Below are 14,349 nucleotides of genomic sequence, written 5' to 3'. Positions count from 1 at the left end.
AGAAGGTCGGATATCTGGCTGGAGGGTTCTCAACAAGCACTCCTTCTCTGATCACCGATATATTCAGTTCTCGGTGAACGAAGAACGTCCCGGTAAAATATCTTTTAGAAACCCGAAAAGTACTAACTGGGACTTGTATTGTAGGAAGCTGGGAGAGCTATTGCCTGCAGCGCCTACCGTTAGTTCGGACCTGTCCGAATCTGAGATAGACGTTCTGGTGGAAAACTTCACCTCGGCAAGCAATAGTGCCTTTCAGCCGTCCTGCCCATTGAAAATGTACAGGGGGAATGGCAAGCTGCCCTGGTGGTCGGATTCTCTTGACGACCTAAGAGCGTCCAGTCGGCGGCTCTTCAACAGAGCCAGGAGGAGTAAATTACCCTCGGACTGGGAGCTGTATAAGGTGAGTCTGGGGATTTATAAATATGAAATAAGAATAGCCAAGCGAGATGCATAGCGAAGCTTCTGCGAAAACGTAGAAGGCTGCAATGAATCCGCGAGGCTTAGAAAAATACTCTCTAGGAATCCCGCTCCTCTGGGGTATCTGCGAAATGATGGTGGGGACTGGTCGATGAGTAGCGAGAAGTCCCTAAAGCTTTTACTGGACAATCATTTTCCATATGTCGCAGTAGCGCAGGGATCTTCGCCTGCATGGTTGGCGGTCGTTGGCCATGCAGAAGTGCCTGCCATTCCAATACGGGAAAGTTAAATAACCTATGCTATAGGGTCGTTCAAGCCCTATACGTCTCCGGGCCCGGATGGAATCATTCCTGCTCAACTTCAAAAGTCTGTGGGGACTTCATGCCGCTGGTTGGCCATCATCTATACTAACTGCCTCAGGCTTAACTATATCCCGAAGTCTTGGCACACGGTTAGGGTTCATCACATTCCGAAGGCTGGCAGAAGCTCTCATGTATCACCTAAGGATTTCAGGCCAATCAGTCTCTCGTCGTTTCTTCTTAAGACGTTTTGAGCGGTTGATTGAACTGTACCTACGGGAAAGGATACCTCGGGGGTTACTGTCGGCTTCACAGCATGCGTACTGCAAGGGCAGATCGACGGAAACCGCTCTCCATTCCATTGTAAAACAAATAGAGGGGTCCATAGAACACAAAGAGTATGCTCTGGGTGCCTTTCTAGACATCGAGGGGGCTTTTAACAATGTCTTGCCGGGGGCATCGAAAGAGCTCTGGTGGGTTTAGGAGTCGAGGCGGCTCTGGTTGAATTATTAGCAAACTTCTATGCGGCAGAATTGTCGCAGCGGAGTGGGGAGGGGCCATAATTAAGAGGAAGGTGTGCAGGGTACGCCACAGGGGGGTGTCCTATCTCCTCTCCTCTGGGTTGGGGTAGTCAACGAGCTTCTTGTAGAGCTGGAAGCCAATGGTTGTCTGGTAGTTGCCTATGCAGATGACCTCGCTATCCTAGTCAGAGGCAAATTTCTGGGCACCGTGCGCGATATTCTGCAGGGCTGAATCATGTGGATTGGCGGTCAACCCGGGAAAAACGGAAATGGTTCTTTTCATAAGGAGATATAAGTTGCCCGATTTCAGAGCTCCCTCGATTGGAGGGTACCGTTGGTACTTTCTGATAGGGTTACATATTTGGGGATTGCTTTGGACAAGAAACTGTCCTGGAGGCCCAATGTGGAAGATCGGGCCAGGAAGGCCCTGCCTTGTACTGCTGCAGAGGTGTTATAGGAAAGAGATGGGGACTCTCGCAAGAGTAGTACATTGGCTTTATGAGATGGTGGTCAAACCGATTCTGCTTTATGGGGTGCTGGTCTAGTGGAAAGCACTGGACACGGCGAGCACCTCCAAAATGTTAGTGTCAGTGCAACGGACGGGGAGTGCCGTTCTCAGAACAACACCTACCTTGGCACTGAACGTCATGCTCAACATATACCCAGTAGATATTGCGGGAAAGGCGGCCGCGGCAAGGTCGTTGGTCAGGCTTCGTGATATGGGATATGGACTTTCTGAACGCGGACACTCTAGCCTTCTTACCAGTTTCGACTTTATCCTGGACAGAACGGACTATTGTATGCCGATAACTGCTCCCTATAAAACCTTTGGTCCACCGTAAAGTCCCTATCGAATCCGTCTAAGCACAATGAAAAAATTTCCATCACCTTTGGCGATAAAGTGCTGTCGGATGCGAAAAAATGCGCGAGCGCTTTTTGCCGACAATATATAACGCATTCTACGGTTGACAAAGTTAGATGGAAGGCCAACAGACGCGCAGGTAAGCATAAATTCAGCGCGTCCCCTATTACCGTAATCACCAAGAGGTTGGGGATGCCATCGGTCATGCTAAACCATCTAAAGCAGTGGGCCCAGACGGCATAGCCTTGGCGATGCTTAAAAGCCTAGGAAAAGAGGATTTCAAATATTTAGCACATGTATTTAACTTGTCCCTCTCCACCTTTGTCATTCCCGAAAAATGGAAAATGGCCAAGGTGGCCCCGCTACTAAAGCCTGGGAAACCAGCTAATATAGGCGGTTCATATCGCCCAATATCTCTCCTATCGCCAGTAGCCAAGACGCTTGAAGCCGTTTTGCTCCCCTATTTCAAAGGCATATTTGCAATTAGCCTGCCGTCAGCATGCCTTTGGAAAACTTCATAGCACAAGCACCGCGCTAAATGCCATTAGCACCCAGATAAATTGTGGTTTAAATCAAAACCCCCACCATAGAACAGTACTCGTTGCGCTAGACCTATCAAAAACTTTTGGTACGGTCAACCACGTTACTGCAAGACCTGGAAGGGTCTACCCTTCCCGCAAGTCTTAAAAGCTGGACCGCAAATTATCTGGGTGGCCGGCAGGCATCGGTGCAATCAATATCAAAACCAAGAAGAATTAAACAAGGGGTGCCACATGGTGGTGTCCTATCCCACTTTTGTTTAACTTCTACATATTGTAATAAATTGAAATGCAGTGTGTGATGGAAAAATCATGAGCGTTCTTTATTTGGAAATTACTTTCGCTTTTATAAAAAATATTCTTATTCTGCAGATACCTATATACACTAATACTTACAAACTAATTTTACATAGTTCCTGTATGCGAAGTCAGCATATTGGAATGACTTATTTAGGCACAAGAGTACATATGTATGTATAATGGATTGTCTTTGGCATTGATTGTAATTGTCTTTGGCATTCAATCGCTATGTGGTTATAATTTATGACATAATGGTAACTTGATGCCAAAAGTAATGAATTTGTTTGTTTATGTAGTTTTGGTATTACTTGTTTTACATGTGTACCCATTATGCTGACTTTCGTTGTTCTTTTTTCCATTCTTGATTTTTGAACATGTTATGCTGATTCTTGTCGCTTTTTTCATTTAAATATATTGTGTTGGCATTTTTTTTTGTGCTTGACGAGTAAAGTGGAATGATTGTGCTGAGACTGTTATTTTTTGTTAAATTATTTTGATTACTACCAGATGATTTATATTGGTTTAAGCTTATTCTTATGGACTATTATTTCCTTATCCTTATTGGTCCTATCACTATTTCCTATTCTATGTGATACTAATGTAAAGTTGTTATTTTTATCAATACTTTTAACTCTATAATATCTTTATATTTATTATCTAACTTATGGGCGGCCTCCTCTCTAACTACCCTGCAAAAATTGTTGGATTACGTGTTCCATTTTCTTCATGTTGGAGTACTCTAACAATACTCCTTTGCAATGCGCTTGCGGACCACCATCAGCCGATCATTGCTCGTTTTTAACGACAGTGATCACGACACGATGACGATCGAACAGAGTTCCCAAAAGTAAAATATTGCATGCAAATAAATAATAATAAAATTTTACTTTGGCAACTCTGATAAAATGCAACAGCGCATTGGTTTTATGTATACATATTATATTAGTTTCTTTATTCACGTATGCGTATGCCTATTAGTTTCTTTATTCACGCAAATGCTACATAACATAAGAATATTCGTAGTATAAAATATAAAAGTTGTATTGTCCCTCTTCATTTACTTTCATTTTAAATGAAATTCACTTCCATAATCCTTTCCGACACAATTCCTCTTTAGTACTTTGGCATATGATGTTGTTGTTGTTGTTGTAGCAATGCTCGCCCCACCTAATAGCCGCGACCGATCACAAATTGTCATCAATATCCTCTAACGGGAGTCCAAGGAAACTTGCCGTTTCAACAGGGGTGGACCATAAGGAAAGGGGTGTTAGAGGCGTTGGTTCCACATTACAATTAAAGAGATGGTTGGTGTCATGTGGGGACACATTGCAAGCAGGGCATACATTTTGTATGTCGGGGTTGATTCTGGATAGGTAAGAGTTTAACCTGTTACCGTATCCAGAACGAAGTTGAGCAAGAGTGATACGCGTTTCCCTGGGGAGTATGCGTTCCTCTTCTACGAGTTCTGGATATTTTCTTCAAGTACTGGATTCACCGGGCAATTCCCGACATAAAGGTCCGACGCCTGTCTATGGAGTTCACCAAGGACCTGCTTGTGTTTTTCCGCTTCATACGGCTGGGTTCTCAGGTGCCGTATTTCCACAAAATGCTTACGGAGATGACTCCTTAGGCCCCTAGGCGGTGCTGGTTCGTCAATCAGATGTCTGTTGGGATGCCCAGGTTTCTGGGTATTCAACAGAAACTGTTTGGTCAGCATCTCATTTCTCTCCCTGATGGGGAGTATTCTCGCCTCATTATGCAGATGGTGTTCTGGGGACATAAGAAGACAGCCCGTGGCGATTCTGAGAGCAGTATTTTGGCAGGCCTGTAGTTTCTTCCAGTGGGTGGTTTTTAGGCTTGGCGACCATATGGGTGACGCGTAGCACGTAATCGGCTGGCTAATTGCTTTGTATGTGGTCAAGAGCGTTTCTTTATCTTTTCCCCAGGTACTGCCAGCAAGGGATTTGAGGATTTTATTACGGCTCTGAATTCTTGGAATAATTGCGGTTGCGTGCGCACCAAAATGTAGATCCTGATCAAACGTCACAGTCGGTAGCGTAGTGCCATCGACGTGGATGTTCAATATGGTCGACATTTGGGGCGTCCATGTTGTAAATAAGGTCGCGGAAGATTTAGTCGGTGACAATGACAGGTTTCGCGAGGCGAAAAAACTGGAGAGATCAGGGAGATAGCCGTTTATTTTATTGCATAGCTCATCGATCTTTGGGCCTGGGCCTGTGGCCATTATTGTGCAGTCATCGGCGTAGGAAACGATTGTGACTCCTTCCGGTGGTGAAGGTAGCTTAGATATGTAGAAATTAAACAAAACCGGGGATAGGACACCACCCTGTGGCACCCCTTGTTTAATTCTCCTTTGTTTTGATGTTTCGTTTCTGAATTGCACCGATGCCTGCCGACCACCCAGATAATTTGCGGTCCACCTTTTAAGACATGGGGGAAGGGTAGACCCTTCCAGGTCTTCTAGTAACGAGCCATGGTTGACCGTATCAAAAGCTTTTGATAGGTCTAACGCTACGAGTACTGTTCTATGGTGGGGATATTGATTCAAACCGCAATTTATCTGGGTGCTAATGACATTTAGCGCGGAGGTAGTGCTATGGAGTTTTCTGAAGCCATGCTGATGAGGGGCTAGCTGCAAATGTGCTTGGAAATGAGGGAGCAAAATGGCTTCAAGCGTCTTTGCCACTGGCGATAGGAGAGATATCGGACGATATTACTCACCTACGTTAGCTGGTTTCCCAAGCTTTAGTAGCGGGACCACCTTGGCCATTTTCCATTTCTCGGGTATGACAAAGGTGGAAAGAGACAGGTTGAAGACATGCGCTAAATATTTGAAACCCTCTTTCCCTAGGTTTTTAAGCATCGGCATGGCTATGCCGTCTGGGCCCACTGCTTTGGATGGTTTAGCGCGACCAATGGCGTCCTCAACCTCTCTAGCGGTGATGGTAATTGGTGACGCGCTGAGTTTGTGTTTATGTGCACGTCTATTGGCTCTCCGTCTATCTTTGTCGACCGTAGGATGCATTATATATCGTCGGCAGAAAGCGCTCGCGCATTTTTTCGCATCCGACAGCACCTTATCGCCAAAGGCGATGGAAACTTTGTCTTTGTGCTTAGTCGGATTCGATAGGGACTTTACGGTGGACCAAAGTTTACCTACACCGGTAGAGAGGTTACAACCTCTTAGGTGCTCTTCCCATTTCGCCCGCTTGTGTTCGTCCACAAGCAATCTGATGCGTTGGTTTATATCCCTTATTTGGGGGTCGCCTGGATCAAGCTGTGTTATAAGGTCTCGTTCCCTCGCTAAGCTCGCGGCCTCCGCCGGGAAGTGGGGCCGGATTTCGGGAATTCTCCCGGCGGGAAGGAAATGTGCCGAGGCGGATTCAATGACCTTACGGAAGGCACGCTCCCCTTGGCGGGCATCAGTCGGGATAGGGAGGGCAGCAAAGCTGCTGTCTGTTGCAGATTTATATTCTTCCCACTTTCCTTTTTTGAAGTTTATGAAAGTGCGTTTTTCGGTGACGATGAAGTCGGCGGTACGCTCGAACGAAATAAGTATGGGCAGGTGGTCGGATGCCAATGTTACCATCGGCTGCCAGTTGACGCAGTTTACGAGTTCTGCGCTCACGATTGAGATATCTGGCGAGCTATGACAGCTTCCTACCATACGTGTGGGGGCGTCTCCGTTAATTGTGCAGAACGTCGTTTCGTCTATTTGATCCGCCAACATCTCACCCCTACTGTCCGCCCGCAAGTTTGAATGCCATAGGTCGTGATGGGCATTGAAATCGCCTAAGATAATGCGATTGTTGCCAGTGAGTAAGGCCTCGATATTAGGGCGGTATCCACTGGGGCAACAGGTAACAGGAGGGATGTAGATGTTGATGATTTCTAGATTTGCATCGCCTGACCGGACAGATAGGCCTTGACGTTCTAAGACATTGTCACTGCGGTCGATGCCAGGATCAAATATATGATATTGCACAGAGTGGTGTATAATAAACGCAAGGCCGCCTCCATTTCCGCTCTCGCGGTCTTTCCTGTGGACATTATAACCAGAGCAGGTCTGCAATGCAGATCTTGCTGTGAGTTTAGTCTCTTGAATCGCAGCAATGCGGATGTTGTGCCGCTTCATGAAATCGACTATCTCCGTAATCTTCCCAGTTAGTCCATTACAGTTGAACTGCAGAGTTCTGAAGTGCATGAGGGGTGACGCCGCCACTCTAGGGGTAAGTGAGGGGTGACTACGCCTAGGTTGTGGAAGGCCAGGACGCAATTGCTGTTGTGGCCTTGGGACTGGGCGCCCTTGGGCAAGCATTGGGGTACCCGGATGATTTGGGTTTGCGACCTGGCAACATGGCGCAATGAAACCCGTCGAGGGGTTGCCGTCGCGGAGACCAGAACATCTAGGAAAGTGGCACCACCCAAGGCAGGAGCTGCATTGAGCGGATGTCGCAAACCTATATATTCTGTGCTGGCAGACCGTGCAAACGGAGGCAGGGACTAAGAGTCTGTTTCCCTGACCTGCACGATTGCTGCCAGAAAAGAGGGGAGGAGAAGAAGACGGGGGCAGGGGCTGATGCTCAGCATTGCTACCAGCTCTACTACGAAGGTAGTAGTTATGAGTGGTATCAGCTGTTTGAGTTGTTGGCGCCGTGGGGCGCGAGCAGCAGCGGGTACTTGTTGCGGCTTGCTGAGCAGCGAAGCTGCTGGAAGTAGTGGGGATACGCTTAGGCGTAGACTACGGGACGCCCTTGGGCGTGAGCAGCAAGGAGCCACAAAAGATTTATAAAAGTTACGTGGACGTCGGGTTTTGGGATCAAGCCCAGAACAACCTGTCCGATGCAACCATCCCTTGCACGAGACACACTGAACATAGTATGACCGTCCTAAAAAGATTCTTTTCTGGCAAATGCAGCAAAACCATTTCTCAGGACCGGGGTGAGGAGACGGACCCGGATTGGGTTCGATACCTTCCCGGAGTAAGAGAATATGTAGCAGTCCTGCTGCAAGGAGCTGCTGGGAGGATGACAATTTGTGGGAGGGACGAAACAAATTAAATGGGGTCACACTGAAATGACAGTCCTTGGTCGGGAAAAATCCCGAGTCGCTCCGGTACATAGAACCGACTGCCTTTGGCATATGATCCTCTGTGGGTGCTCCATGGAGTACTACAGTGAAAGTACTGTCACGTATGTACTCTATGGAATACTCACAAACAAAGCGAGAGTGGGATCACCTACTCCTCTCCTAGGACATCGCAATGTTAATTGGATCACATTTTTTGTATGAAAACAGATTAGATTTGGATCAGTCCTATACTCCCAAAGGAGTATTCCTTACATTATTTATAGAGTACTCGCGTTTTTTGAAGGGTAATACTAGATCACCTAAATTTATTTCTTTACTGTTGCTAGTTCTATCATAGTTAGTTTTTTGTTTTTTTTTTTAGCCTCTTGGACTAATTTTCTAGCTCGTTGCTGTGCCATCTGTAGTTTATATTTGAATTCTTTGTCGTGCGCCTCGTGGTTGTGCAGCAAGCTGATTGTGTTATCCCCTAAGAATTCGTAAGTCGGAGGATTTTTCGCTACATAATATTTGGTTAGGTCGCATATAACGTTAACTACGTATTCGTTTCCATTTATCGATTTCGGTAATGGTCCGACCGTATCGATTTGTACAATATCAAAAGCCTTCGGAGGTGTCTCCGTTATTGTCATTGGCGCCTTTATATGATTATTAGTTTTATTTTTCTTACAGTGGATGCCATTTTACGTATTTTCTTACGTCATTTTTCATGTTCAGCCAGCTGTATTTCTGCTTGATTTTGTTTGTCATGCGACTTATTCCTGGGTGGCCACCATATATAGGATCGTCATGGTATTTATGCAGAATTTCTTAAATTTTCCCGGGGTTTGTCACATGCATATCTTCTGGGGTTAATGAAATTGTTAAATTTTGAGAACCTTGGTACCTACTTCTATAAATTTGCCTATTCGAGTATAATTATATTTAAACAATTTGTCCCCTAAGGCCAACTGTATCTTTCCAAGTCCTAAACTGCCGGCTTCTTTTTCAAGCCTGGTAAAGAATTGACCTAAGTCAATTTTATCATCTACAATTAGGTTGCTTGTATTTATAGTGCTCCAAATTTTCTTTCCCTTTTTCAAATATAATTTGGGGGGGGGGGGGGGGGGGGGGGGGGGTGGTCGAAAACGAGCCTGACATGTCTTTTTACTTCAAATTTATTTAGCGCTTCATATATCTTAGGGTTAGCTTTTATTTTTATACTCAGTTGAGCAGAGCTCAGGTATAAAGGAATCGAGATAGATATAGACTTCCATATATCAAAAACATCAGTATCGAAAAAAAATTTGATTGAGCCATGTCCGTCCGTCCGTCCGTCCGTTAACACGATAACTTGAGTAAATTTTGAGGTATCTTGATGAAATTTGGTACGTAGATGCCTGGGCACTCATCTCAGATCGCTATTTAAAATGAACGATATCGGACTATAACCACGCCCATTTTTTCGATATCGAAAATTTCGAAAAACCGAAAAATTGCGATAATTCATTGCCAAAGGCGGATAAAGCGATGAAACTTGGTAGATGGGTTGATGTTATGACGCAGAATAGAAAATTAGTAAGATTTTGGACAATGGGCGTGGCACCGCCCACTTTTACAAGAAGGTAATTTAAAAGTTTTGCAAGCTGTAATTTGGCAGTCGTTGAAGATATCATGATGAAATTTGGCAGGAACGTTACTACTATTACTATATATGTGCTAAATAAAAATTAGCAAAATTGGATGAAGAACACGCCCACTTTTAAAAAATTTTTTTTTTAAATTCAAATTTTAACAAAAAATTTAATATCTTTACTGTATATAAGTAAATTAAGTCAAAATTCAACTCCAGTAATGATATAATGCAACAAAATACAAAAATAAAAGAAAATTTCAAAATGGGCGTGGCTCAGCCCATTTTCGTTTAGTTTGTCTAGAATACTTTTAATGCCATAAGTCGAACAAAAATGTACCAATCCTACTTAAATTTGGTAGGGCCATAGATTCTATGACGGTAACTGTTTTCTGTTAAAATTGGCGAAATCGGTGGAAGCCACGCCCAGTTCTTATACACAGTCCACCGTCTGGCCTTCCGCTCGGCCGTTAACACAATAACTTGAGCAAAAACCGATATATCTTTACTAAACTTAGTCCACGTACTTATCTGAACACACTTTATCTTGGTATAAAAAATGGCCGAAATCCGACCATAACCACGCCCACTTTATCGTTATCGAAAATTACGAAACATTAAAAAAATGCCATAATTCTATACCAAATACGAAAAAAGGAATGAAACATGGTAATTGGATTGGTTTATGGACGCAAAATATAACTTTGGAAAAAACTTTGTAAAATGGGTGTGACACCTGCCATATTAAGTAGAAGAAAATGAAAAAGTCCTACAAGGCGAAATCAACAGCGTTTGGAATCTTGGCAGCAATACTGTTAGTGGTATTGCATATATAAATAAATTAGCACTACCCGACAGATGATTTTCTGGATCACCTGATATCACCCGATATCGCGAAAACGCCTTCACATTTACATCTAAGGGCCACTCGCTTTTAAAACCCTCATTAATACCTTTAATTTGATATCCATATCGTACAAACACAGTCTAGAGTCACCCCTGGCCCACCCTAATGGTGATATCTCGAAAAGGCGTCCACCTATAGACCTAATGCCCACTCCCTCTTAAAATGCTCAGTAACACTTTTCGTTATATACCCATATCGTACAAACAATCTAGAGTCACCCCTGGCCCACCCTAATGGCGATATCTCAAAAAGGCGTCCACCTATAGACCTAATGCCCACTCCCTCTTAAAATGCTCAGTAACGCTTTTCGTTATTTACCCATATCGTACAAACATTCTAGAGTCACCCCTGGCCCACCCTAATGGCGATATCTCGAAAAGGCGTCCACCTATAGACCTAATGCCCACTCCCTCTTAAAATGCTCAGTAACACCTTTCGTTTGATACCCATTTCGTAAAAACATTTTAGAGTCACCCCTGGCCCACCCTAATGGCGATATCTCGAAAAGGTGTCCACCTATAGACCTAAGCCCACTTCCTCTTAAAATGCTCAGTAACATCTTTCGTTTGATACCCATATCGTACAAACATTCTAGAGTCACCCCTGGCCCACCCTAATGGCGATATCTTGAAAAGGTGTCCACCTATAGACCTAATGCCCACTCCCTCTTAAAATGCTCAGTAACATCTTTCGCTTGATACCCATATCGTACAAACATTCTAGAGTCACCCTTGGTCCACCTTTATGGCGATATCTTGAAAAGGCGTCCACCTATAGAACTAAGGATTATTCCCTTTTAAAATACTCATTACCACCTTTCATTTGATACCCATATCGTACAAACATTCTAGAGTCACCCCTGGCCCACCCTAATGGCGATATCTCGAAAAGGTGTCCACCTATAGACCTAATGCCCACTTCCTCCTAAAATGCTCAGTAACATCTTTCGTTTGATACCCATATCGTACAAACATTCTAGAGTCACCCCTGGCCCACCCTAATGGCGATATCTCGAAAAGGTGTCCACCTATAGACCTAATGCCCACTTCCTCCTAAAATGCTCAGTAACATCTTTCGTTTGATACCCATATCGTACAAACATTCTAGAGTCACCCCTGGCCCACCCTAATGGCGATATCTCGAAAAGGCGTCCACCTATAGACCTAATGCCCACTCCCTCCTAAAATGCTCAGTAACACCTTTCGTTTGATACCCATATCGTACAAACATTCTAGAGTCACCCCTGGCCCACCCTAATGGCGATATCTCGAAAAGGTGTCCACCTATAGACCTAATGCCCACTCCCTCTTAAAATGCCCAGTAACACCTTTCGTTTGATACCCATATCGTACAAACATTCTAGAGTCACCCTTGGTCCACATTTATGGCGATATCTCGAAAAGGCTTCCACCTATAGAACTAAGGATTACTCCCTTTTAAAATACTCATTACTACCTTTCATTTGATACCCATATCGTACAAACACATTCTAGAGTCACCCTGGCCCACCCTAATGGCGATATCTCGAAAAGGCGTCCACCTATTAACCTAATGCCCACTCGCTCTTAAAATGCTCAGTAACACCTTTCGTTTGATACCCATATCGTACAAACATTCTAGAGTCACCCTTGGTCCACCTTTATGGCGATATCTCGAAAAGGCGTCCACCTATAGAACTAAGGATTACTCCCTTTTAAAATACTCATTACGACCTTTCATTTGATACCCATATCGTACAAACACATTCTAGAGTCACCCCTGCCCACCCTAATGGCGATATCTCGAAAAGGCGTCCACCTATAGACCTAATGCCCACTCCCTCTTAAAATGCTCAGTAACACCTTTCGTTTGATACCCATATCGTACAAACATTCTAGAGTTACCCCTGGCCCACCCTAATGGCGATATCTCGAAAAGGCGTCCACCTATAGACCTAATGCCCACTCCCTCTTAAAATATTCAGTAACACCTTTCGTTTGATACCCATATCGTACAAACACATTCTAGAGCCACCCCTGGCCCACCCCAATGGCGATACCTCGAAAAGGCGTCCACCTATAGACCTAATGCCCACTCCCTCTTAAAATGCTCAGTAACATCTTTCGCTTGATACCCATATCGTACAAACATTCTAGAGTCACCCTTGGTCCACCTTTATGGCGATATCTCGAAAAGGCGTCCACCTATAGAACTAAGGATTACTCCCTTTTAAAATACTCATTACGACCTTTCATTTGATACCCATATCGTACAAACACATTCTAGAGTCACCCCTGCGCACCCTAATGGCGATATCTCGAAAAGGCGTCCACCTATAGACCTAATGCCCACTCCCTCTTAAAATGCTCAGTAACACCTTTCGTTTGATACCCATATCGTACAAACATTCTAGAGTTACCCCTGGCCCACCCTAATGGCGATATCTCGAAAAGGCGTCCACCTATAGACCTAATGCCCACTCCCTCTTAAAATATTCAGTAACACCTTTCGTTTGATACCCATATCGTACAAACATTCTAGAGTCACCCCTGGCCCACCCTAATGGCGATATCTCGAAAAGGCGTCCACCTATAGACCTAATGCCCACTCCCTCCTAAAATGCTCAGTAACACCTTTCGTTTGATACCCATATCGTACAAACATTCTAGAGTCACCCCTGGCCCACCCTAATGGCGATATCTCGAAAAGGTGTCCACCTATAGACCTAATGCCCACTCCCTCTTAAAATGCCCAGTAACACCTTTCGTTTGATACCCATATCGTACAAACATTCTAGAGTCACCCTTGGTCCACCTTTATGGCGATATCTCGAAAAGGCTTCCACCTATAGAACTAAGGATTACTCCCTTTTAAAATACTCATTACTACCTTTCATTTGATACCCATATCGTACAAACACATTCTAGAGTCACCCTGGCCCACCCTAATGGCGATATCTCGAAAAGGCGTCCACCTATTAACCTAATGCCCACTCGCTCTTAAAATGCTCAGTAACACCTTTCGTTTGATACCCATATCGTACAAACATTCTAGAGTCACCCTTGGTCCACCTTTATGGCGATATCTTGAAAAGGCGTCCACCTATAGAACTAAGGATTACTCCCTTTTAAAATACTCATTACCACCTTTCATTTGATACCCATATCGTACAAACATTCTAGAGTCACCCCTGGCCCACCCTAATGGCGATATCTCGAAAAGGTGTCCACCTATAGACCTAATACCCACTTCCTCTTAAAATGCTCAGTAACATCTTTCGTTTGATACCCATATCGTACAAACATTCTAGAGTCACCCTGGCCCACCCTAATGGCGATATCTCGAAAAGGTGTCCACCTATAGACCTAATGCCCACTTCCTCCTAAAATGCTCAGTAACATCTTTCGTTTGATACCCATATCGTACAAACATTCTAGAGTCACCCCTGGCCCACCCTAATGGCGATATCTCGAAAAGGCGTCCACCTATAGACCTAATGCCCACTCCCTCTTAAAATGCCCAGTAACACCTTTCGTTTGATACCCATATCGTACAAACATTCTAGAGTCACCCTTGATCCACCTTTATGGCGATATCTCGAAAAGGCTTCCACCTATAGAACTAAGGATTACTCCCTTTTAAAATACTCATTACTACCTTTCATTTGATACCCATATCGTACAAACACATTCTAGAGTCACCCTGGCCCACCCTAATGGCGATATCTCGAAAAGGCGTCCACCTATTAACCTAATGCCCACTCGCTCTTAAAATGCTCAGTAACACTTTTCGTTTGATACCCAT

The sequence above is a fragment of the Eurosta solidaginis genome, chromosome 5 (genome assembly GCF_040869045.1).
Source record: "Eurosta solidaginis isolate ZX-2024a chromosome 5, ASM4086904v1, whole genome shotgun sequence".
Classification (NCBI taxonomy): Eukaryota; Metazoa; Arthropoda; class Insecta; order Diptera; family Tephritidae; genus Eurosta; species Eurosta solidaginis.
This window is presented reverse-complemented; position numbering follows the sequence as displayed.